The sequence below is a fragment of the Macrobrachium nipponense genome, chromosome 3 (assembly GCF_015104395.2).
Source record: "Macrobrachium nipponense isolate FS-2020 chromosome 3, ASM1510439v2, whole genome shotgun sequence".
NCBI lineage: Eukaryota > Metazoa > Arthropoda > Malacostraca > Decapoda > Palaemonidae > Macrobrachium > Macrobrachium nipponense.
The window spans coordinates 50,746,023-50,769,543 of NC_087202.1; the positions used below are offsets into that span (position 1 = coordinate 50,746,023).

Here is a 23,521-nt window from a genome sequence, read left to right on the forward strand (position 1 = left end):
CTTACATTTTATGGTTATAAATGCATACGTACATACTGCATGACTTAGTTACCTATGTGACAATAATCCAGTCCCCCCATAAGTATTCAGTCATGCACGTTTTCTTTCATACAGTGACTATTTAAGATGTCCAGTTTTCTTTTTACATGGGAAACAATTGTATGTAAAAATGATATTTCTGGGCTCAGCCGTGTCGCTCCGTGAAATGTGTCCTCTTTAGCACTATTTCTAGTAAAATATTGCTATGATACCAGAGAACTGCTAAATTGGACATGTCAGAAGTCTCTGACTCGCTCACCTAAATAAGGGATTTTGACGTAGGAAAAATCTATTTCTGGGTGATTGGCTCGTGTTGCCCTATGAAAGGATCCTTAATATCATTCTTTCTAGGTAAAATTAATCTAAAATTACCAGAGAAAAACAAAATTAAGAAAATGTCAGTAAAACTGACTCGCTCACTCTTTAAAAGAAGTGTCGGTATGAGAATAGGGGCGAGTGGGAACACTACCACGAGACATTCACCAATTAGACCTTCCAATCAAAATCCCCACTAGAGAGAGCTGATACCAACGGGCGATGCGGCCGCTACTACTACTACTAGGGGACGCCACGGACAGCAGCGCCCCTAGCGGTCATCCTTAATCTATGAACATCTTGTCCTGCAGGGGGGGGCAATCAATACAGGGTGGGTTTCATAGGGCGACACGAGCCAATCACCCAGAAATAGATTTTTCCTACGTCAAAATCCCTTTTCTGGGCTCAGCTCGTGTCGGCATATGAAAGAGTACCAGAGAAACAGACAAGATGGGAAAAAAGGACAAATGAAAATCAGTTGTAAAAAAGGAGGGATATATATAAGTAAATCAGTTATTACAGCATATAAACTAAGTACTTAAGGCTAACTTATTTTAAACAATGACATAAAAGAAAGTTAGTAATGTAAAGTACTTAAAATTATAGTAAACATAGTAAAATACAATAATGCAGTGTAATTTAACAAAATAGATTCACTTAGATAACGTATTTACAAAATATACAAACACATTGTGTCCTACCCTAGCATAAAAATAAGGGTAGGTACACTGAAGTACATTATCAGTACATAGTGTGGATGTCCCTAGCAAAAAAATAAGGGACAATCCACTAATATGATCTCAGCGCGGCTAAGGCAGAAATATCCGAGTAGCATGGCGATAGGGTGAGGCATGTTGGACGAGGTAGGTAGAGGAGACCTGGATCTATACTACGACTACTATACAGTATCAGGGGAAACAATGTTTCCCGCTGCTACTGCAGAAAAATTTTAAAGATTCCAAGGACTTTAGATAGTGACGTTTAAAGACTGGTCGGTAGATTTCCATCCAGTAATACTTTTAAGATCCTCAAAGTTCATATGTTGAAAGTAATTAATTGAGGTGGCTACTCCCCTGATGTCATGTGCTTTTGGAAATGAATCAGGATTGGCTTGTTTAATGAAGTAAAGGATTTGTTGTCTAATACCTTTTACTGATAAAGTACCACTTTTTTCTCTCATGAAGAGAGAACCTGAGGATCTTGAGGATGTACGAGATAGAAAGGCACTTAAAGTTGATACTGGGCAGAGAGAAGGGTCTTGCGGAAGTGGGATGACTTTCCAAGGAGCCCACCTTGCAAGAGGATCCTCATTCTTTAAGCCAAAAAACTACGATCCGGAGCAACACGCAGAACTTCTCCTGAGGGGAGGAATTCCACATGACCCGCTCTCTGGATAGAGCCGACAGTTCTGAAATTCTAGCTCCTGAAGCTAGGCTTAATAAGAATAATGTCTTTCTAAGAAGCATTATGAATGTACAAGACGAGTTGTCAGTATCTGATGCTAGTTTGAGGACATCATTTAAGAACCATGAGACTGTAGTAGGCCTTTGAGAAGGTCTAAGTCTAGCACAGGCTTTAGGGATAGACGTAAAATAAGATTCAGTCAGATCTATCTGGAAACCTAACTGAAAGATCTTCTTCAAAGCCAATTTATGAGTAGTAATAGTGCTAGCTGCTAAACCTTTTTCAAACAAGGATCTGAAAAGGATATAGCTAAATTAACTGTCATGGTTGTAGTGTGTTTTGATTCTTTCAGGAAGGATGCTAATTTTTAACAGCTGAGTCATATTGTCTAATAGTTGACTCTCTCTTATCTGATTCTAGGAAGAGGATGTTTTGTGGATCAATGTTAGCATCTTTATTAGCCGCAAACTTCATGAAGTCCATAAAGTTAGGGTCTGAAGAATTCCTGAGGAAGCGAACACAGTCCTCATTTGTACTACAGCTTGGGATTGGGAATCCGTTGAGGTCGGAGACCCAATTCCAGAAGCAGAGGATACCAGTTGCTCTTGGGCCAGTCTGGAGCAATCAGGGCTACTAGTCCCTTGAAAGTCCTCAGCTTGCTCAAGACTTTCAAGAGAAGATTCACTGGAGGAAAAACATAAATTTTTCTCCACTGATTCCAATCTAACGACAGGGCGTCCGTGGCATAAGCCAGAGGGTCCAGGGTGGGGGCCACATAGCAAGGGAGCTTGTGGTTCGCTTGTGAGGCAAAGAATACACTTGGAGACCTGGGACTCGTCCGGCCTATCCACTTGGAGACCCTGGGATTCAGCCTATCCACGGAATGACACGGGTCGTATAGGGACCAATTCCTTGATTCCAGAGGGACCGACCGGGACAAGGCGTCTGCTATCACATTCTTACCCCCGCCAGGTGAGTGGCGGACAGATGCCATTTGTGTTTGTTTGCTAGTGCAAAGATGGCTATCATTGACATGGTTCACATGTTTGGATTTGGACCCTCCTCTGTTGATGCAATGAACTACCACTGCACTGTCCAAAACTAGTCTTAGATGAGACTTTTCCGGGGGAAGAAGTCTCTTCAGGGTAAGAAATACTGCCATTGCTTCCAGAACGTTTTATGTGGAGCTGGCGGAATTGAACTGACCAAGTCCCCTGAACTTGTTTGAATTGAGAATATCCCCCCCACCCGGACAGGGAGGCATCCGTGTGAATGGTTAACACTGGAAGGGGATATTGAAGGGGTACCCGCTTGGCCAGGTTCTTTACTTTTGTCCATGGACGGAGTTGATTGCGAAGGATCTGTGGAATTACTGACAACTTGTCTCGAGATTTGGCGTTTGCTCTCGATCGCCAAACTCGATTTATATCTTTCAGCCTTGCTTCAGGAGAATATCTGTCACTGAAGCAAAACTGAAGGGAACCTAGGATTCTTTCCTGGCTTCTCTTGATGTTTGCTTGCATTTGAGAAATTGTCTGACAGACTTGCTATCTCTTTCCGTTGGCCACTGGAATGACAGATTGTGGGAAAGACAAAATCCCATTGGATTCCTAGCCACTGAAAAACGACAGGGATCCCGGGAGTAAGCTCTGGATTTTCGTTTTGTTTGTTACTGGAACCCCCAGATGTTCCAGAAATTGAAAACTACCTTTTTCGTGGCTTTGAGGACATTACCCTCGAGTTGGTTGGGGCCCAGGTCAAACCAAATCGTCGAGGTTATGCTGCTATCATTATTCCCTGAGTTTCTTCAATTGTTGCACCACTACTTCTGCTATTTTCGTGAATACCCTGGGGCTACATTCAGACCGAAGGGCATCACTTTGAATGCGAATGTCTGATTTCCTAGCCTGAATCCTAGGAATGGGCGGAAGTGTCGGGCTATAGGGATATGATAGTATGCGTCTGTAAGATCGAGGAGGCATGTGACGGCTCCACGAGGAAGTAAGGTCCTTACCTGCGAGAGGGTAAGCATTTGAACTTGTCGCAACGAATGAAAGAGTTTAGCCTTGACAAGTCTAAGGATACCCTTCTTTTTGTTGAGCCTTTCTTTGGCACGCTGAATAAGCGACCTTGAAATTTTAGATGCTTGACTCTCGCAATAGCTCCTTTCTGAAGGAGTTCTCCGCATAATCTGTCAATTCCTTTGATGGTACTTGATGGAATGATTTGATTGGAGGGGGATCTTTGCTCCAACTCCAACCGCAATCCCTTGGACACTATGCTCTGTGCCCAATTGCTGAACCCCCACCTGTGGGACGGAAGAGGAAACAGGCCTACCTCCTACCTGGGGAAGCCTCATTGTTGATGGGCGGGTTTTTGACCTCCACCGCCCTCCTCTGAACTGCTACTCCTTGCCGCCCTTTCCCTGTGCCACGCTGGCGGAAAGTGGCCCTCTTTTTTTGTTTTTGCGTCTGGTTGACCTCTCGATTGCCTATTAAAGGGAGGGTAAGCCTGACCTTCATACATAGGGTTGGAAGGCCGCGGCGAGAGTGCGTAGGAGGTCGAGGGTTTGGTGGACTGAGGAGACAGCAGGAGGATGGGCTGGGTCTGCTTCGATGTTGAAGGTTGTCCCTGTTGGGTAACCGGGACGGCCTGAACGAATTGCTGCTGTTGCTGGTGTTTTTGGTAAGGCTGGAACCTTTTACCAGACTTCTTTAGTTTCTTACCAGCAGTGGGGGCGGATTCTTGTTTCCTCTTAGAGGAGATACCCCATCTAGCTCTAAGGCTCTGGTTGAGCCTATCAGCCTCGTGGTGTACCTCATTTACAGCGGACTCTGGGAAGAGGTCCGCTCCCCACATGCTGGAAGCCAGGAGTCTATTAGGTTCGTGCTAATAGTGCATTCCTGCAGAACGTGCTTTCGGCAATTCCTCCTAGCTTGAAGAAGTCGAAAGCATCCGTCTGAACCGTTTGAAGCTGGGACTTGGCCAGAATCTTAAATAAAGGTTCTGTGCCATACGAAAGAGCAGCCATCTCTGTGATAATCAGAGAATTGAGGGACCTGCCAAACCTAGTTCGAGCGTCGAACTCTGCCTGAATCAAGAATCAGGCAGCCTTGGGAGCTTTTCGCCAAACTGGTCCATAGCACAGTCCGGTTTGAGCTTACCAAACGTGAAAGTGGCAGGCAAGTTCTCCCACAATTCTCCGAAAGCTGGGAAGAGGGGGAGAAGTAGACTCTGCTTCCCTCAGCTGTGCATGGGCCTCATCCTTGAGGACCTGCCTGAAGAGTCGCTTCCCCACTATTTTTCTTTTGTAGCGACGGAAGAGAAGCCTCCTCCTCCGTCGCAAAAATAGTAAAAGGACTCTTGAAAGCCTGGAGCTTAGTGTGGTACACTCCCAGTCCTCAAGGCAGTGAACCCATTCGCGTTGAGCATGATCTCTACTATAGAGAACGTTCTCCTGGAGATCTTGTCCTCCCTAGTGAGTGCCGCTACGGTCAGCCTAGCATATCCAATGAAAGGCTGCGTCAATCCCGGAGGATAAAACTCGAAAGTCCTCAATCCTTCGAGTTCCACACTCCGGGACAGAGATCATACCGTCCTTGAATGGAGCATAAGCGGCCACTCTCCATGGGTTCTCCATGGAGAAGGCTGGTAGCGATCATAAGGTGGTAGCTGGAGAATACCAGCACTTGCTACTGGGGAGACTGGATGAGGAGCCTGAGCAAGCCCAGCTACTCGGTCCTCGTTCTCTCTAACTCTGTTAGAGAGATCTTGGATGGGACTGGCCCGACTGAGTCAAAGTGCTCGACAGTTGTGCGAATCTGTTCGAAACTTGGTTCCGAGGGCGGAGACCTGTGAGCCAACCATCTCTCCTACCTGTTGCATCACCACTGCTGAGAAAGCAGTGGGATCAAAGTGTGTAGGTCCCGCTACTCCAACCGGTGTTGCCGGAGTGGATGCGGTGGAGGCCGGAGAAGGCATTGGCTCAGCGGAGAGCGCGAGCCTTCTCCTTAGAAGCCTTGCTTCTAGAGCTCTTTGAATAGGAAGAGCTCGGCTTAGCCTTCACCGCGTCAGCATAGGAAGTCGAAGACTTCTTAGCTGAAGAAGACGACGACGACTTTTTAGAAGTCGTCTTAACAAGGGTCTTCGGTTCTCTCTGTCCCTTCACCTTTGGGGGTACAGAGAGAGCGGAGAGCGGTAGGGATCTCAGATCCAAAAAGCCTTGGAAAGAAGCAGTAGAAGAAGGGACAGGAGAAGATCCAGGAGCGCCCAAGGAAAGACCTTGGGCACCCGACACACCTACCCTCAACCAACAAATCCTCAGCACCTACCGCCATAGGCTCAATATTAAGGTCCAAGGTTGCGACGTCCGGGACCGTCTCCTGCGTGGCCACGGCCCCGAAAAGACTGCTGCATCTCCTGATGGATGGAGGCTATGAGAGGGGCTGGCAGATATGGGGTCAACATACCCTGTTGACTTGCCACCGGGGAAGATCTGAACGGCCAGCTTCTTGTCCAAGATGTAAGGCTGGCCTTGGCGGCGTTCTTCCCGAAGCCGCCCACCCAAGCTTTCAGGGTTGCTAGGGCGATTCCTCCCTACAACAGGCAGCCTGAAAAAGAGAAGGCGAAATGAAGCTTCTAATGGCGGGGCGGGGTTAACAAGCTTATGACTAAGTGTTGTTAGTAATACGATAAAAAAGTCTATAATCGACTTACCCCCTCCACCAGCTGACTGACCAGGTCGTAAACAGATGGCGCAGGCTCCGGGTTGCCAGACGATCATGTCGTTGTAAGGCGTGGCACACGAGGGCGTGAGACCTGCACTCATCGTGGCGCAGGTCGTATAACGTCTGCATTGCACCCAAGGACCTGACAGTTGGTAACCTGTAAGTGGAAAGATACATAAGTATCAGGAGAACACTTACAGCCTAACAATTGCTCCGCTGATTGCCGCGAGCGAGAAAGTTAGATTAAACCAGAGCCCCGCCATAATACGTGTGGTAGCAAGATGGTGAAGTTGTCAAGGCTACGCCGGAGACAAGCGATAGAATCCAACCAGGTGTGGTGGTGAAAATTGAAACCACGACGGAAAACGGCGGAGATGTATACATACAATTATAAATCTAGGTAATTCATCGTAAAATTATGGTATATCCTAAAAATAACGAAAATAAATATCAAACCTTTCCCCCCCGTCTACTAGAAGAGTGCCCGGGTAAGAAGCAAGCTCCCTTCCGGTAGCGGGAAAAAAAAGGGAAGGAATATAGTAGGCAAGCAATAGACCACTAGTAGTGACCACCCCGCCCGCTGGCGGAGCCAGTAAGCTATAACCAAAGGTGCCCCGGCTGCGCGGAAGGCTCCGTTCGTTATAGTGGGGAAAGGTGGGCTGAGCAACTGGGGGGGGGGGGGGGGGGGGGGGAGGGTTCTCGGCGTAACACGGCGGGAGAGAGAGAGGGGGGGGGTGGCCTACTCCTCCCCGTCCCAACAACTACCCGCTCGGTGACCCGGTACCCAAAACAAGTGGTCGCCCTATACCCCAGCTGGGAAGAAACCCTGGCCTCCTCAGAGAAGGAGGGAGGAGGCAAACTGAGGTTGTCATGGCAACCAAGGGGTCCCCAGACCCCTCCCTATACCTGGTAGGAGGGAAGGGGAAGGGTAAGGTGCGATAGGAACACGTGACCGCAAGTGGCCTAAGCCGCGATAGCAACACAACCGTGGAAGGGCCACGTGAACCAGGCTGTACCAATACATGGGAAACTGCACCTAGGCTAGCCTAACACCCTAAATAGAACTAAAATTACATCGTAAAGATAAGGAAAAGACACTTTAGTAGAAGAAAAAAGGAAGCCAGGAGGAGGCAAACTGTTCCGAGGAACAGAAGCCTACTCGGAGCCAGCGATAGCCGATGAAGAGCAAGAGCGGGATGTTGGGCCAGAAACACAGAATAGCCCTAAATACCAAACTAAGAGAATTGGTAAATGGGCTAACCTAGCTAAAAAGGCGATGTAAAAAACGATGAACGTGGATATAGTAAGCCCATAAGTATAAGAAGTACCCAGTATGGAAGACCGGGAATTAATTAAGGAGGCAGCATGGCGCCGCCACGAGTCGACCGGGAAACCGTATATGACTATTAGAAGGAAAATACTGGTTCCTGGAAGACTAAAATACGGTTAAAATTACATACTTATGAGGCACTTAACTTAGCCGTTGCGATGGCAGCACGTTCCATAATGGAGAAGGAGGTAAATCCAGATAATAGTACACAAGCAAGAAAATGCGTACGACGCTTAGCGCTAATAATTAAGGATGACCGCTAGGGGCGCTGCTGTCCGTGGCGTCCCATAGTAGTAGTAGTAGCGGCCGCACTCGCCCGTTGGTATCAGCTCTCTCTAGTGGGGGTTTTGATTTTTGATTGGAAGGTCTAATTGGTGAATGTCTCGTGGTAGTGTTCCCACTCGCCCTTATTCTTCATACCGACACTTCTTTTTAAAGAGTGAGCGAGTCAGTTTTACTGACATTTTCTTTTTAATTTTGTTTTCTCTGGTAATTTTAGATTAATTTTACCTAGAAAGAATGATATTAAGGATCCTTTCATAGGGCGACACGAGCTGAGCCCAGAAAAAAGGTGTCGGTATAGAACTGGGGCGAGTGTTAAAACACTACCACAGCAACCCCTCCAATTAGCCTTTTCCTCATCAAAAGACCCTGAAAACGGAAATAAAATAATGATTTACGTATACTTACCTGGTAGTTACATATAGCTGTAGTCTCTGACGTCACGGCAGAATTTCGAATTTCGCGGCAGCGCTAATTGACTGGTCAGGTGATTCCCGTACCCCCTCCCTCTACCGGGGAATGTAGAACTACCACAACTAAACCTCAGAATTTTGACGCCTACTGTCTATGTGAGGGGTGGGTGGGCTCTAAATGATGTAACTACCAGGGTAAGTATACAAAAACATTATTTTACATTATTTTATCATACGTACGCAACTTACCTGGTGGTTACATATAGCTGATTGGCACATTTTGGAGGTGGGACCATGCAGCTAACCATATGTAATGAGGAATTTTCTATTGGAATTTAGTAGTTCTCTTTTAGTCCTTACCTTTTAAGATAGCTGACTTGAAGGTTACTGCCTCCTAAGTCTGCTGATCTTGAAAGCCTTGACGAAGTACCTGGAGCCTTGCGTCAAGCTATAGACACGTACCCAGCATTGACGAGGTATATGGAACAGTAGCGGCCAAGCCATATATTACATACCTAGCATTGGCGGGGTATATGGAGGCCGCGCCACCAAGGTATTAGAAGTGTACCAGCGTTGGCTTGATATATGGATCCACCGAGCGCCAAGCTATAGACACTTACATGTAGTCTAGGGCTAACCGTGGACTGACATGCGATAATTATACGGTTCTGCTCATGGAGCCAGTCCCGTTACACAATAACAACAATTAAGGACAACAACAACATGGGAATCACCTTCACCTAAAATATTTACCCTTTACCTAAATGGACGGTAGGGTACCACTAGTACACTTCCGTACCCTCAGACACCCTTAAAAAACAACACCAAAGATCAAGTTAAAAATTATTAGGAAGGATTGACTTCCTTTCTTCCCTTACCCAACACCGTGGCCAGTTATTACAAAAGGTCCCAATGTGGAAACAGTTTTCGTACACTGCTTGAAATCTCCATTAAATAATGTGTAGCAAACACTGACTTACATTTCAATACGTCGCATTGATAATGGCGTCTAAAGATAAATTGCGTCTTATAGCCATAGAAGTTGCAACAGCTCTGACTCATGGGCCTTCACTCTAGCCAGATCAAACCTCTGGTTCTCCCAACTGAGAGTGAGCTTCAACTATTAAATCCCTCAAAAAAAAGGATATTGCATTCTTAGATAATATCCTCGAAGGATTTCTTACTGAACACCAAAGATTGTCTGACCCTCCTCTTATTTGTTGAGTCTTGTGTATATAATACTTCAGGGCTCTTACTGGACATAATGATCTCTCTGGTTCTCCTTCTCCTACTAACTCTGAGAGGCCCTTTATTTCAAACGAACGAGGCCATGGTTGTGAGGGTGACTCGTTCTTTGCTAAAAAGCCAATCGTCGATGTGCCCATATTGCTTTGTCTTGTGCAAATGCCCACTCTTTTATCGATGGCGTGAATTTAATTTTCACTTATCCTTTGGCCGATGCTAGAGCCACTAAGAATAATGTTTTCCTAGTGAAATCTCTGAAAGCTATCTCACTTAACGGTTTCAAACCTCGTAGATAGAAGCCATTTGAGCACTATATCTAGATTCCAAGAGATCACCTTATTTCCTTCCTGTTTCTTTGTATCAAAGGATCTTAATAAAATCAGACAGTTCCTGATGTTCGAGACATCCTTCCCCTATGCTGAATACTGAGGATAGCATGGCCCTGTATCCTTTGATAGTAGGAGTCGAGAGTTTCCTTTCTGTTTTAAGGAAAAATAAGGAAGTCTGCCATTTGAATTATAGAGGTTTTAGTAGACGAGACTCCATGCTGTCTACACCAGGCCCTAAAAATTGACCATTTTGCCTGGTAGACTGCTGCTGAAGATTCTCTCCTTGGCCTGGCAATAGCCCGTGGAGCTTGTCTCGAAAACCCCTTCTGTCTGAGGGTACGCTCGACAGTCTGAATGCGGTCAGACGTAGAGCGTGGATATTCTCGTGGAATCTCCTGAAATTAGGTTGTTTGAGTAAATCTACTCGCTCTGGAAGTTTCCTCGGGTAGTCTATTAGAAGGTCCAGGATCTCGGGAACCATTCTCTTGCTGGCCAGAATGGAGCTATTAACGTCATTCTGACATTTGCGTGTTGCCTGAACTTTTGTCAATACTGCCCTGATCATTTCATTGGAGGAAAGGCATAGAGGTCCAAGTCCGACCAATCTAGCAGCATTGCGTCTAAAGCGAAACGCTTTCTTGTCGGGTACGGGGGAGCAATATATTGGCAATCTGTGTCTTTTCCGTAGCAAACAAGTCCACTAGAGGTCTTCCCCACAGATTCCACAACTGCTGGCATACCTGTCAGTGCAGAGGTCTTTCACTCTGTGGTAGTAACCTTGATTTCTCCTGCTCAACTCGTACGCTCTTAATTGATCTCCCGTACAAACCTGGTGGAATTCTTGTCTGATTTACTTTCGCCCAGAAGAGTAACTCCCTCGTCGCCGACAGAGAGAAGGAGTGAGTCCCCCCTTGTTTCTTGATGTACGAGAGAGCTGTGGTGTTGTCGCAATTGATGACGACCACTTTTCCCTGTACTTCCTTGGCAAAGGCCTTCAATCCCAAATGTATTGCCTTTAGTTCTTTTAGATTTATATGCCACTGTCTTTGACTGATTGTCCACAAGCCTGACACTTCCTTCTTTCCCAGCACCGCTCCCCATCCTTGATCCGAGGCGTCTGAGAAGAATGCAAGGTTGGGGTTCAGTGGCCAAAGAGACAGACCCTCCTTCAGTCTTTTTTCTAACCTCCACCAAAGGAGATCTTGCTTTATTTCCTCCGTTATTGGAAAAACAAAAGTGTCTGGGATTCTCTTTCTTTCCCAACTTGCTCTGAGGAAGAACTTGAAATTTCTCCGGTCTCATGTAGAGTTTCCCTTCCCAGAGGTTACAAACTGCCTCTATGACGCTAAGGTCCCCAAAAGACTCATCCACTTGTTGGCTGAGCATGTCTTTTTTGCTAAAAATTGATTTACTTTTCTCAGGCATGAACTCACTCTGTTCTGACGGAAAAGCCCAAAAAGCTACTGAGTTCATCTTCACTCCAAGGTAAGTTAAAATTTGGTTCGGAATCAGTTGAGATTTTTTGAAATTCACTAAAGACCCAGCTCTTCTGTCAGTTGAATCGTCTTCTGCAAACCCCTTCTTTCGACTGTGAACGGAGCAGCCAGTCGTCTAAATAGAGCGCTACTCTTATTTCTTCTAGGTGTAACCACCTTGCTACTGATAAGAGGACTCTTGTGAATACTTGTGGCGCTGTCGATAGTCCAAAGCATAGGGCCCTGAACTGGTATGTCCTTCCCTGAACCTCGAATCTTAGGTACTTCCTCAAGTCTATGTGAATTGGAATGTGGAAGTACGCGTCCTGTAGGTCTATGGAAGCCATCCAATCTCCTTGAGGAAGTGCTGACAAAACCGACTGGGTGGTCTCCAACAAAAATTTTGTCTTGCTCACAAATTTGTTCAGGGCACTGACATCCAATACTGGTCTCCACCCTCACGAAGCTTTCGGAACAATGAATAGGCGATTGTAAAAGCCTGGGGTGTTCTGATCTTTTACCAGCTCTATCGCTCTTTTTTCTGATAGAGCCGACAGTTACCTTTTCTCAACGCGCAACATTTTCTCTAAGTTTGACGAGTAAGCTGTCAAAAACTATCGGTACCTTTGACAGAGGAGGATGTTTTTACAAACGGAATCGAATATCCTTCCTTCAGTACCGATACTGTCCATGGATCTGCTCCTTCTTCGTTCCCAAACTTGCCAGAACTCCTTGGAGTCTGGCTCCGAATGTGTTCTCCATCTTCAGTGTGAAGGATTCCTTGCTCATTTCTTCTTAGAAGCTTTGTTGTCTTAATTGGGCTTAGGACCGAACCTAACTCTAGGCCTCCATCTCTGCAATCCTCTTGTTGGTGCTCTGCCCCGAAAGGGCTTCTCCTGCTCGACAACTGGCCCTGGGCGTACACTCGAAGTCGTCGGGCCTTTCGGCTTCTTAGCCGACTGAGCTAAAAGGTCTTCAGTTGCTTTCTGGACCAGCGAGGCAGAAATTTCAGACACTAAATCCTTAAGAAAAAGGTTACACTTATCAAGTGGAGCGAACATCAGCGCCAACTTCTGGGTTCTTGTTACTCCCTTAGATGTAAATGCACACCAAAGCTGACGTTTCTTGAGGATCCCCACAGTTAATAAGGAAGCAATTTCAGTCGCTCCATCCCTTATTCCTTTATCAATACAGGACATCACATTGGAGAAGTCACTAAAATGTTCTTCTGACAGGTTAAAAGACTTTGCCTTTCTTCCCAAGGCACCAATTGACCAATCCAAGAAGCTTATTACTTCCATAAGACTGAAAACCACCTTCAGTAAATGATCTAATTCGCAACTCGTAAAGAAAATCTTCGCTGAATTCAAAGCAGAACGTCTGGACGAGTCCACTAGGCTGGAGAAGTCTCCATGAGAGGAGGCAGCGCCTCCCAGGGAGAAGGCTTCCCCAGTTTTGTACCAAACTCTGCTCTTAGTTAAAAGTCTCGAAGGAGGGAAACAAAAACACGGTCTACCTTGCTCCCTCCTTTTCTGTCAAACACTCATCCATCTTTTTCAACGCCTTTTTAGCTGAAATCGACAAAACCAGCCTAACCCTCTTACGCCGAAGCGGTAAAAAAAAAATTGTCTCCCGTGTGCCGGAGGTGTTTCAGAGTGAGCGCGGAAGCGGAAAAAATATTTTTTTCAAAAAATCACAGCGCTCTTAGTTTTCAAGATTAAGAGTTCATTTTTGACTCCTTTTTTTTTGTCATTGCCTGAAGTTTAGTATGCAACCATCAGAAATTAAAAAAATTATCATTATCATATAATAAATCGCGATATATGATAGCGCAAAAAACGAAATTTTCAATTATATAAATTGTATTCAAATCGCGCTGTCGCAAAACGGGTAAAGGTAAACAAGTTACTTTTTTTTTCGTTGTAATGTACATAAATTGCAATCATTTTGGTATATAACACAATTTAAAACGATAAAAGCAACACAGAGAAAATACTATCACAAAATAATGCATGAATTCGTAACGCGCGGACGTAAACAAATATTTTTTTCAAAAATTCACCAATTGCGCACATTTTCATATATAAAACTCTATGAAATGCCTAATATGAAACGGAGCAAATATTCCGAGAATGGTACGTACGCATTGGAGATTTGTGGCGGAGAATCCGCGCGCGGAGGGAAGGAAAGATTTTTTTCTTTTTTTAAATTCCCTATAAAATCTAAAATTATTGTGCTAGAGACTTCAAATTTGTTTCAAGATGAAGATAAATGACTGAATATTACTAGACTGTAAGAGTTTTAGCTTACAATTGCATTTTTCGACCATTTCGGTAGAGTCAAAGTTGACCGAACGTGGTTTTTTTTCTGACCGAACGTGGTTTTTTTTCTATTTATCGTGATTTATATGCAAATGTTTCAAAAATGAGAAAAGCTACAACCTTCAATTATTTTTAGATGTATTCTACATAAAATTCCTCACATTTTGTCATTATAAAATAAAACTTTAATGTAAAGGCTAATTTAAAATGGTGCAAACATACCCAATCGCACGTATGATTTTTTCGGAAGAGTTACCGTGCGGACGTAAAGAAAATGTTATTTTTTTCATAAATTCACCATAAATCGAAAAATTATGCTAGAGACTTCCAATTTGTTGCAAAATTAAGGTAAATGCTTGAATATTACTAGAATATAAGCGTTTTAGCTTACAATTGCGTTTTTCGACCATTTCGGTAGAGTCAAAGTTGACTGAAGGTTGAAAATTTGTCACTATCATTTTTTATATGAAAATATTTTAAAATTGATAAAAGCTACAACCATGGGTTATTTTTAGTTGTATTGTGCATGAAATTGTGCACATTTTCATATATAAAACTTTATGTAATGGCTCATTTAAAATGGTGCAAACATTACCACAATCGCATGTATGATTTTTTCGAAGAGCTACCGCGCGGACGTTAAGGAAAAAGTTTTTTCATAAATTCACCATAAATCGAAATATTGTGCTAGAGACTTCCAATTAGTTGCAAAATTAAGGTAAATGATTGAATATTACTAAAATATAAGAGTTTTAGCTTACAATTGCGTTTTCGACCATTTCGGTAGAGTCAAAGTTGACCGAAGGTTGAAATTTTGGCACTTATCGTTATTTATATGAAAATATCTCAAAACCGATAAAAGCTACAATCATGAGGTATTTTTTTGTTGTATCCTACATAAAAATGCGACATTTTCATATATAATACTTCATGTAACGGCTAATTTAAAATGGTACAAAAATTATGTCAAAGTGACGAAATAATTTCCGAGATGTGTCACAGATACTTTTTAGTGCGGCAAGAAAGAAATTCGCGCTTGCGCGCCTGCATAACGATTGTAAACAAAACAACACCTTGATCCGTGAACTCCCAGCATCCCCCAAGTCGCGTGATTCAAGAGTTTTTGGCTGGTAGGCCTAAAAGTATTTTTCCGCGAATTTTTAAAAAAACTTTTGTATGTCGACGTAAAATACGTCCAGTCAGCACCCGAGAGACAAAAAATGTTGACGTAAAATACGTCCAGTCGGCGTTTAAGGGTTAATGAAAGTCGAAGAATCTGGTTTAGTATCCCTAGCATACTGGGATTCAGGTGAGGCGGGAGTGGCTGGCAAAAAAGATTCTGGAAAGTTATCTAGGAAAAAGTTGAGTAATTGTTTGTATGCCGACGACTGAGTCTCCTCCTCGCCTTCTACTGCTTCTCCTTCTGACGCTCCTGCTGATAAATTGTCCTCCGCTTGTTCTTGATCCACTGGACAGTCTAACTCCTGCTCCGCCAACTGCAGTGGCTCTTGAGACTCCTCCGGTAAAGTTCTAATTAAAGAAGGCGTAGAAGTAAGAAGTGGTTGCTGCTTCTTACCAACTACCCCCAAAATATTCTCTAATTTTTTATTCATCTCTACTAAGAATTTATTAGAATGCCCTGAAGAACCCAAAACTTGACTTGGTTTCGTAAACTCTCTCTGTTCCAAGTCAATCAAGTCAGGCGTATGGTGCCTGGCGCCTTATACCACTGTATCAAAGCGCTTGGCCGAGTCCGAATCCGTGTGTCTAGTAGCTTGGCGTTTAGCGGCTGCTACTTGAGAAGCCAGGCGCTTTGGCGTCTGGTGTAACGCTGTTGTCGTGTCACCAGGCTGGCACTTCTCTACTCGCGTAAGCTCCTTCTCTCATCTCGGTACATCAGACTGGCGCTTATCAGTCACCTCGCGACTGGAAGACTTATGCTTCCTCCTCTTCTTCAACTTTGGTCTCTCTACTTCCTCAGAAGTCAAAGAGAACGCTTCCGGCGCCTCCCAAAAACTACACAACGGCTCTTCCACAGAAGCTGCAATCTTCTTCTTGGGAATTGCGGCTGGCGAAACTTGTCTCGTTCTCTTTAAAGGACGAGATTCGTCCTTAAACCTCCAACCTCTGCGAGGCGAATTGTTTGCGCTCGAAGAAACGAAAGACACTTCTGCGATACTCCTCGAACACCTTTATAGCATTGCTCTTCTGCCTCAGCCGAACTTGCGGCAGAATCGCCTGAGGGGATGACTGCTCGGATGTCAATTCCGCTCGTCTCCCTTCGGCTTTCGGCATGCCTCCTCCCAATGTCCGGGGAGTTTGGCAGGGGCTCAGGCCTAGGAGAATGAGAGGACTGAACAGCCGCCTCCTCCACTGCACTATCACTTAACACAACACTTTTCTTATTCTTATCTCACATTAAAGTATGCACTGATTCTCCTAATTTATCCATTGCTGCCATAAGCACGCTAAATCTTAAATCTATCTGTTCCCGTAAGCTGGCAACGGTGTCGGGTTCGGGAACAACGGTGTCAGGGTCAGGTAATATGTTAGGCGGATCTGGGTTAGACATAGAACAAGGAAAATCCTGACTCTCTAATTCCTGAGAAGCTAAGGAAGAAGTCCTAGATGAAGCTTTCCTTAATTTATCTTTTTCTAGCTTTCTCATATAACTCTCTAACTCCTTCCAGCCTTTATCAGTCAAATCCTTACATTCATCACATGTTACACTTTTGCTACAGTTCTGACCTCTGCAATTAACGCACAAAGTGTGCAGGTCTAACCTAGCTTTAAGTAACCTGGTTTTGCAACCCTTGCTGCAAACCCTAAAGTGAGATACCAAATCTGACATTATAAATTTAAACCCTGATGAAAATCACACAATTGTTGCCTATCTGGCTAAATAAAGATAAATAGCAACTGCCAAAAGCCAAATCACAAAGAGTACGTCACCAAATCGATGAGTATCCGTCGTGAAAAAACAAAGAAATTCCACCAAACAAAACCGGTATTCCGGTTGCGACGGCAGAAAAATTCTGAGGTTTAGTTGTGGTAGTTCTACATTCCCCGGTAGAGGGAGGGGGTACGGGAATCACCTGACCAGTCAATTAGCGTTGCCGCGAAATTCGAAATTCTGCCATGACGTCAGAGACTACAGCTATATGTAACTACCAGGTAAGTTGCATATGTAAAACTTAAGTACCCTGCTTGGGCAAAGAGACCCTTCTATCTCTTCCCCTATTAATTGGGAAAGTCCCTTGACTTCAAAGCTCTAAGCCAGGATTAGAAGGGTTTTTAATTCTTTGCCAGGCATACTATGCTGGCAAGAACCAATCGCCGAGTCTCCATTGAATCCAATGCGAGATTCCAATCCATAAAAATTCACTTGTCCTCTTGGTAGTTGGTAGGGCCAAGAGAAAAAATTGAATTTCCTCATAAAATTTCTAAAAGAAGCTTGATGAGGAGGTTCCAACTTGTCGGAACACGGAATCTACGGGCCACAAAAAGATCCCAACTCGAAGTACATGATGTCCTACTCTTGGTCGTCTTGAGGTATCATATAAGATCCCTAAGATCTTGGTCCTCTGCTATCTCTAAGTCCCTTTGTAGAGACAGAGTATAGCCTGCTACTGTATTCTTTGATAGCAGATATATACAAAGGTGATTCTTCTCTCAGAAAGGGAAGAAAACAGCCATGAGGGTCACAGAGGTATTGGAAGATGACAGTTTCCTCAATCAACCCAAAAAGATCTGCAGCACTTCTTTGTCTTGGTCATGACACTTGCCATTCACCTTGAAAAAAATCCTCTCATTCATGTCAACTTCTCGTCAGTCTGTACGCAGACAGACTCAGAGTGGAGAGGTTTTGAGGTCCCTTTCTAAGTGAGGCTGATAGAATAGACCGACTCTCTTGGGAAAGCCTTTAGAAAAATGCTGTAAGAAGGACGTGACCTCTGTAAATCCAGCCTCTCGAAGGCAAAAATGGGGCGAAAAGCATCATCCTCTCTGCCTCTGACGCCAGTAATTATCTTAATACATCCGTTAAGAATTTATATATATAGGGAAAAAAAAAGACTAATGTTTATTCCCCTTTCAACTAAAGGATGGCGTATATTGCTACCGCTCTTGGATCGAGAATAAGGAAGCAGTCTAGAGGAAGCCTCTTCGTCTTCAGACATTGCAAAGAGATCTATGAAGAAGACGTATCGCAGGTTTTCACAACTCTCTTTCCAACTAAGATTAGACAGACGTTAATAGTTATTATCATCGATCGAGAAGGTTCTCGCGGATGTGCAACATCGTGCAGCGAACCTCTTAAGGATCGTTACGTTCCGTGTCTGTGTTCCAAACAGGTTCTCTCTTGTTAAAGCAAACAGGGGCGAAAAAAGAGAGATTCTTGATGCTCCTTGAAATATGAGAGAGCTGTGGAATTGGCCTAATTGATTTAAAAAATCATTTCGTCCCTCCTTGGGATCGAACCCCCCTCTAGTTAGACGGGGAACGAAATCAGGAACAAATCGTGACGTTACCAAGCCTGCTGTCAGAGGCTACTGAACCCTTCGGTTAACAACTCGCTATATCGATAAATTATCAAGTCCACTAAATTGCTTGTAATTCTTTTAGACTATGTGCCAGAACATCTGTACCTCTGTCATGGTACCTGGCACCCTCTCATATGTTATTTCCGTTTCTTGGTAGGAAAAAACTTTAAGGCGTAATATAGTCCATTCAGGGGGAAAAAAAAAAAAAAAACTTCTGCCACGAAGAAAATGGTTCCCATCAGACTCATCCATCTTCTCACTGAGCATGCTCCGTTCTCTAAAAAGGCTATGCTTTCGTAAGCATGAGAGCATTATATAATATAGTGCTCTGCCGCGTTAGAATCATCTAAAATTCTGTTACATTGATGTAAACAGCATTGAAAGGTTGCAAGAGATCTTTCTATTGAAAGCTTCTTAGCAAAACGCAGACAATGTTTATTCATGTTTGCCTACAAATCCCCTCAATCCAAGGCTAAGTCCGTGATTGTAGGGGAGAGATACGGTTAGCCAGTCAATCCCGTAGGAGAGAGAGATGTAACCAACCGCTCATGACTGAGAGCTAGATGGTACTGTGTGGGTCTACAGTGACAGCATTCTACGTCCGCTGCCTCGTTGTATTCTTCCTGAGTTGCCAGCTACTCCATTCAATGAAGGAATATGATAAAATTATTATCGAGCCTAAGGAAGCTCTCAATAATGCATATTTAAGCGAAACAACCTTTGTTAAATACAGAAGCTGAGTCGGTGTTGTCGTAACAATTCCTTTAAGCGTATTCCTTACCTAGGAAACTTCCTGGAAGGATACAGGGAATTCAGTTGCCAACCATAGAGGTAACTACGGTATGCAGATCTGACTTGACCATACAGTAGTCTTATACACCAAATTCTCTATTACCTTCTTTCCTCGCCGAGGCAGAGAGAGAATGGAAAATTTACTATCTTCGTCCTTTTCGTCAATAGAACGAATTAGTATTAGTCGAAGGAGATCCCAAGTGAGAACCGAGGATCGAAGAGAATCTCTCAAGCTTCCTATTCTCTTGGACATAAGACTTAAAGGACGTAGTCTATGCGTCTATTACCTGGAAGAGCCTCTAAGCAATGAATGAGAGCTCCTCCAAATCTTGTCCAAGAGAGCTTATATGCTTACGCGATAAGATGTACGAGATCTTTGTCAATGAGAACTAACCCATTAAGATACAAAGAGTATACATTTTTTCATCAATTATGTGTTATGCACTTAATTGACAATACGTTTAATATCTCCCTAAGGAAGGAAGTTAATCCAGGAACTCGTTAAGTCTTCGTGATTTCCACAGAAATCGCGGAAGGGACAGGATTCCTGTTCAGATCTTGAGCTTACGGAAGGAAGGACCTTGATGTTCTCCTTTCGCAGTTATTTCCGAACGCCAAATAGATGAGATTCTCTTAAGAAATCTCCCATAGCTCTTGCCTCGTCATAATGAGGGAAGAGTATGAATGAAGGCGGCAGACTTCATAGCTACTGCTTAGGAGTCTGCTTCGCCTCAAGAGCCTCAGCGAGGATGTGACCTATGGCCAAGAGTTCTTGTTGGTCTGTCAAAGGGGTCTTATCCACTTACTCGACAGAACCTAAGGATCTTTGTCAATGGGGTCCTATCCACTTACATGACAAAACACCTTGCCTATTGGCATAATTCAGCATCAGAATCATCCTGACAAAAGCGACGGCCACCTGTGCGACATCTTGCATCCTTGTCAGGAGAAGGCTGCGCCTGCGAAAAACTTCCACCAGTAACAGATACATCCTGACAAGGACGACGGCCGCCAGTGCGACATCTTGCGCCCTTGTCCAGAGAAATCTGTTCTTGGTAAAAGTCATAAAGAGGAGCCTCCTGGCTGTCGCTGTCCGCCTCGGACAGTGTAGCCTGTCCGCGTTGTCCACATCTGGTGCTTGGCCCCTGGCTGGCTCTGTCCGCATACGACACTTTTGCCTGTCCAGAGTGTCCGCGTCTGGAGCTGTCCGCGTACAATACTTTTGCCAGTCCGGGGTGTCAGCTTCTTCCATGTTGTCCGTATCTGGCGCTTGGCACCTGGTTGGCGCTGTCCGCGTACAATACTTTTTCCTGTCCAGGCCGTCCGCGTCTGGTGCCCTGGCGCCTGGCTGTTGTCCGCCTCGGACACTCGCTCCTGTCCGAGAAGCCCGCATCTGGCTCCTGGCGCCTGGATGGAGTTGTCCGCTTAGGACACTCGATTTTTTGTCAGAGATGTCTGTTTCTGGCGCCTCGGGCCTGGCTGGTTGTCCGCGTCGGACACTCGCTCTGTTGTCCGCCTCGGACAATAAACACACTTGTCCGAGTTGTTTTCCGCATCTCCGAACTTCAAACGTGTTTGTAAGATGACGAATCGGACTATAAGACACACTCTTTGAGGATGCCTTTCCAATGGCAACCCTTGGCAGTCTGGGACGCAACAGATTCTGCCGAGGGGACGCCTGATCGGTGGGGGTTCTCCATAACCTCCGTACGGCTGTTGACATTCCTTCTCCTCTGGGCCTGGGAGCTTGGAAGAGGTCTAGGCCTGGGAGCGAGACAGAGCCGATCAGACGCACCCTCCACTGCACTGGGAACACTATATTCACTTCTTACCTTTAAAGAGCTCGCCTTTTGAGCTCTCTCCATTTATTCTTCAAATTTGCAAAAGATGAATTTGTAGTTTCTGTGAGGTAAGAATGTGATGAGGATGCAACAACTACTAGTACTGTTAATGCTTTAACTGCTCGTTAGCACGAGAGTTATTAAAGCTTCTAAAGGAAGCGTCTAGTCATATGCTTTTCTGACTTCCTTAAGTAGGAAGTTAGAGTTTTTATATTTCCTCAATCAAGTTTTAAAACTTCTTACACTTATTAGTGAATAAATATTAATATTTCCCTCTATTGCAAAATATGTGTCTACCGAAAAATTCGGTAGTTTCACGTAAAATATTCTTCAAAATTTCAAAGCTAAATTCATTAAAAAGTTAATAAAAACATATGCCAAACCAAAGACCCAGTACTTCCCTGCAAAAGACAACCCAGAATATCGATGGCGATGAAAAACGAAAATCAAGTCAGGAGGTACCAACAACGATGTTGACAGTACCGGCGACAGAGAAAATCTGTTTACAAGACGGGAATGGTTCCTATTCCTGCCACCCAGCGGCAGGGCAGTTGATCACCTGACCTACCTGTAGCGTGTGCCTCGAAATTCGAATTTCTGTTGGGGACGACGGAGTCTTTAGCTAAGTATATATCTGACAGGGAAGTTGAATGTACAAAAATTTTAAATTCAATAAAACTTTTAAAACTTTAATATACAACTACTATACTACTACTACTACTACTTCTACTACTACTACTACCTCTACTACTACTAGCAAATCCCAAACATAATGCAAAATTATAATATAGAGTACGTATTGCAATTTGTTACAAAATACTACATTAAAACATAATTTACATTAATCAGTACGACACAGGGGGAAGAGGCCTAAAGCAGTCATGGAAATCATGAATAATGAAGACCTAGTCTCAAGACAGTGTTTATAGTTTTCTAATACACTGTTTATTTGAGTGAAGAAATATCACAATGTTAAATGTGAAAATGAAAACATACGAACTCCAATATTGTAATGAGCCATTACAGTAAGTTTACCTCCTAACAATAGGAAAAGAGGGAAGCAGTTTTTTACATGACATTTCTTTTATTTCAAAAAAGGGATTTTGACGTAGGGAAAAATCTATTTCTGGGCGATTGGCTCGTGTCGCCAGCGAAAAATATCTTAATCTATTATTTCTAGGGTAAATGTACTAACACATACAGAGAAATAAAATAAAGAAAAAGGTCAGTATAACTGACTCGCTCACCCTCCAAGAGGGTGTCGGTATGAACACTAGGCGAGTGAGACCACTACCACGAGCCAAATGCCAATAGAAATCTCCCACTACAAAAACCCTCCATGAGGGGAGCCGACCCACAGAGTGAGCAGCTCGTACTACTACTACCCCATCCCATGCTGCCGACTGCTGCGCCTCTGGTGGCCATCCTGAAGTTAGCAGACAATCTTGGGCGAAGGGATGGGTAGGTGGGATTTCGCTGGCGACACGAGCCAATCGCCCAGAAATAGATTTTTCCCTACGTCAAATCCTTTTCTGGGCTCAGCTCGTGTCGCTGCGCGAAATCGTACCAGAGAAATAGCACAAGATTGTAAACAAAAGTAATAAAATAAATCAGAATAGGTCTCAAATAAAAGAGAAAATAAATAGAACTAAATGCTAAAAAGTACATATTACGTGATATATAGAATATGCTTAAAAATCATACACTTAATTCTAATCATGTTTCTTAACATAAGGTAATTTACATATATACAGAGGTAAAACAAAATGGCTTACATGTAACAAAATGGTATCTGTGTAAAGGCATGTATCAAAAAATATAATAGCAATTAAACTAATCAAATGAACAAATTAATCAACAATGATAATATATAAGGAATGTATATGACTTAATATACAAAACCCGTAAACCATTATAAATAAGATGTATCCCCTAGCATAAAAATAAGGGGGTAACATCCATGAGATCAATATCTATAATCATCTGCGAGTGTCCCTAGCAAAAAAATAAGGGGCACCCACTACACCATCATAAAAGCAGCTAAGACACAAGGTGAATGTAAATGAACAAGGCAGGAATAGACGAACTGTTGGGTGAGGCAGGTAGTAAAGGAGGAGGACTGAATCTTCTACTACAAATTATTAGCTAGAGTCAGGGGTGGGAAACTATGTTACCCGCTGCTACTGCTGAAAATTTCAGAGCTTCCAAGGACTTAAGGTAATGACGTTTGAACACTGTCGGCGATTTCCATCCGGTATACTTTTTCAACTCATCGAAGTTCATATGTTGGAAATAATTAATTGAGGTGGCTACTGCTCTGACATCATGTGCTTTCGGGAAAGAGTCAGGATTGGCTTGCTTAATAAAGTACAGGATTTGTTGCCTGATGCCTTTAATGGATAAAGTTCCACCTTTTCCCTCATTAAAGAGGGGACCCGATGAGGATGAGGAGGTCCTGGACAGAAAG

The 23,521-nt window shown here is 43.9% G+C and overlaps 1 protein-coding gene across 1 annotated transcript in view; it reads right to left on the reverse strand.

Moving 5' to 3' along the window:
- Positions 1–23,521, reverse strand: part of LOC135221762 (coiled-coil domain-containing protein 97-like) — a 288,446-nt gene that overhangs the window by 4,965 nt on the left and 259,960 nt on the right. The window lies entirely within an intron of this gene.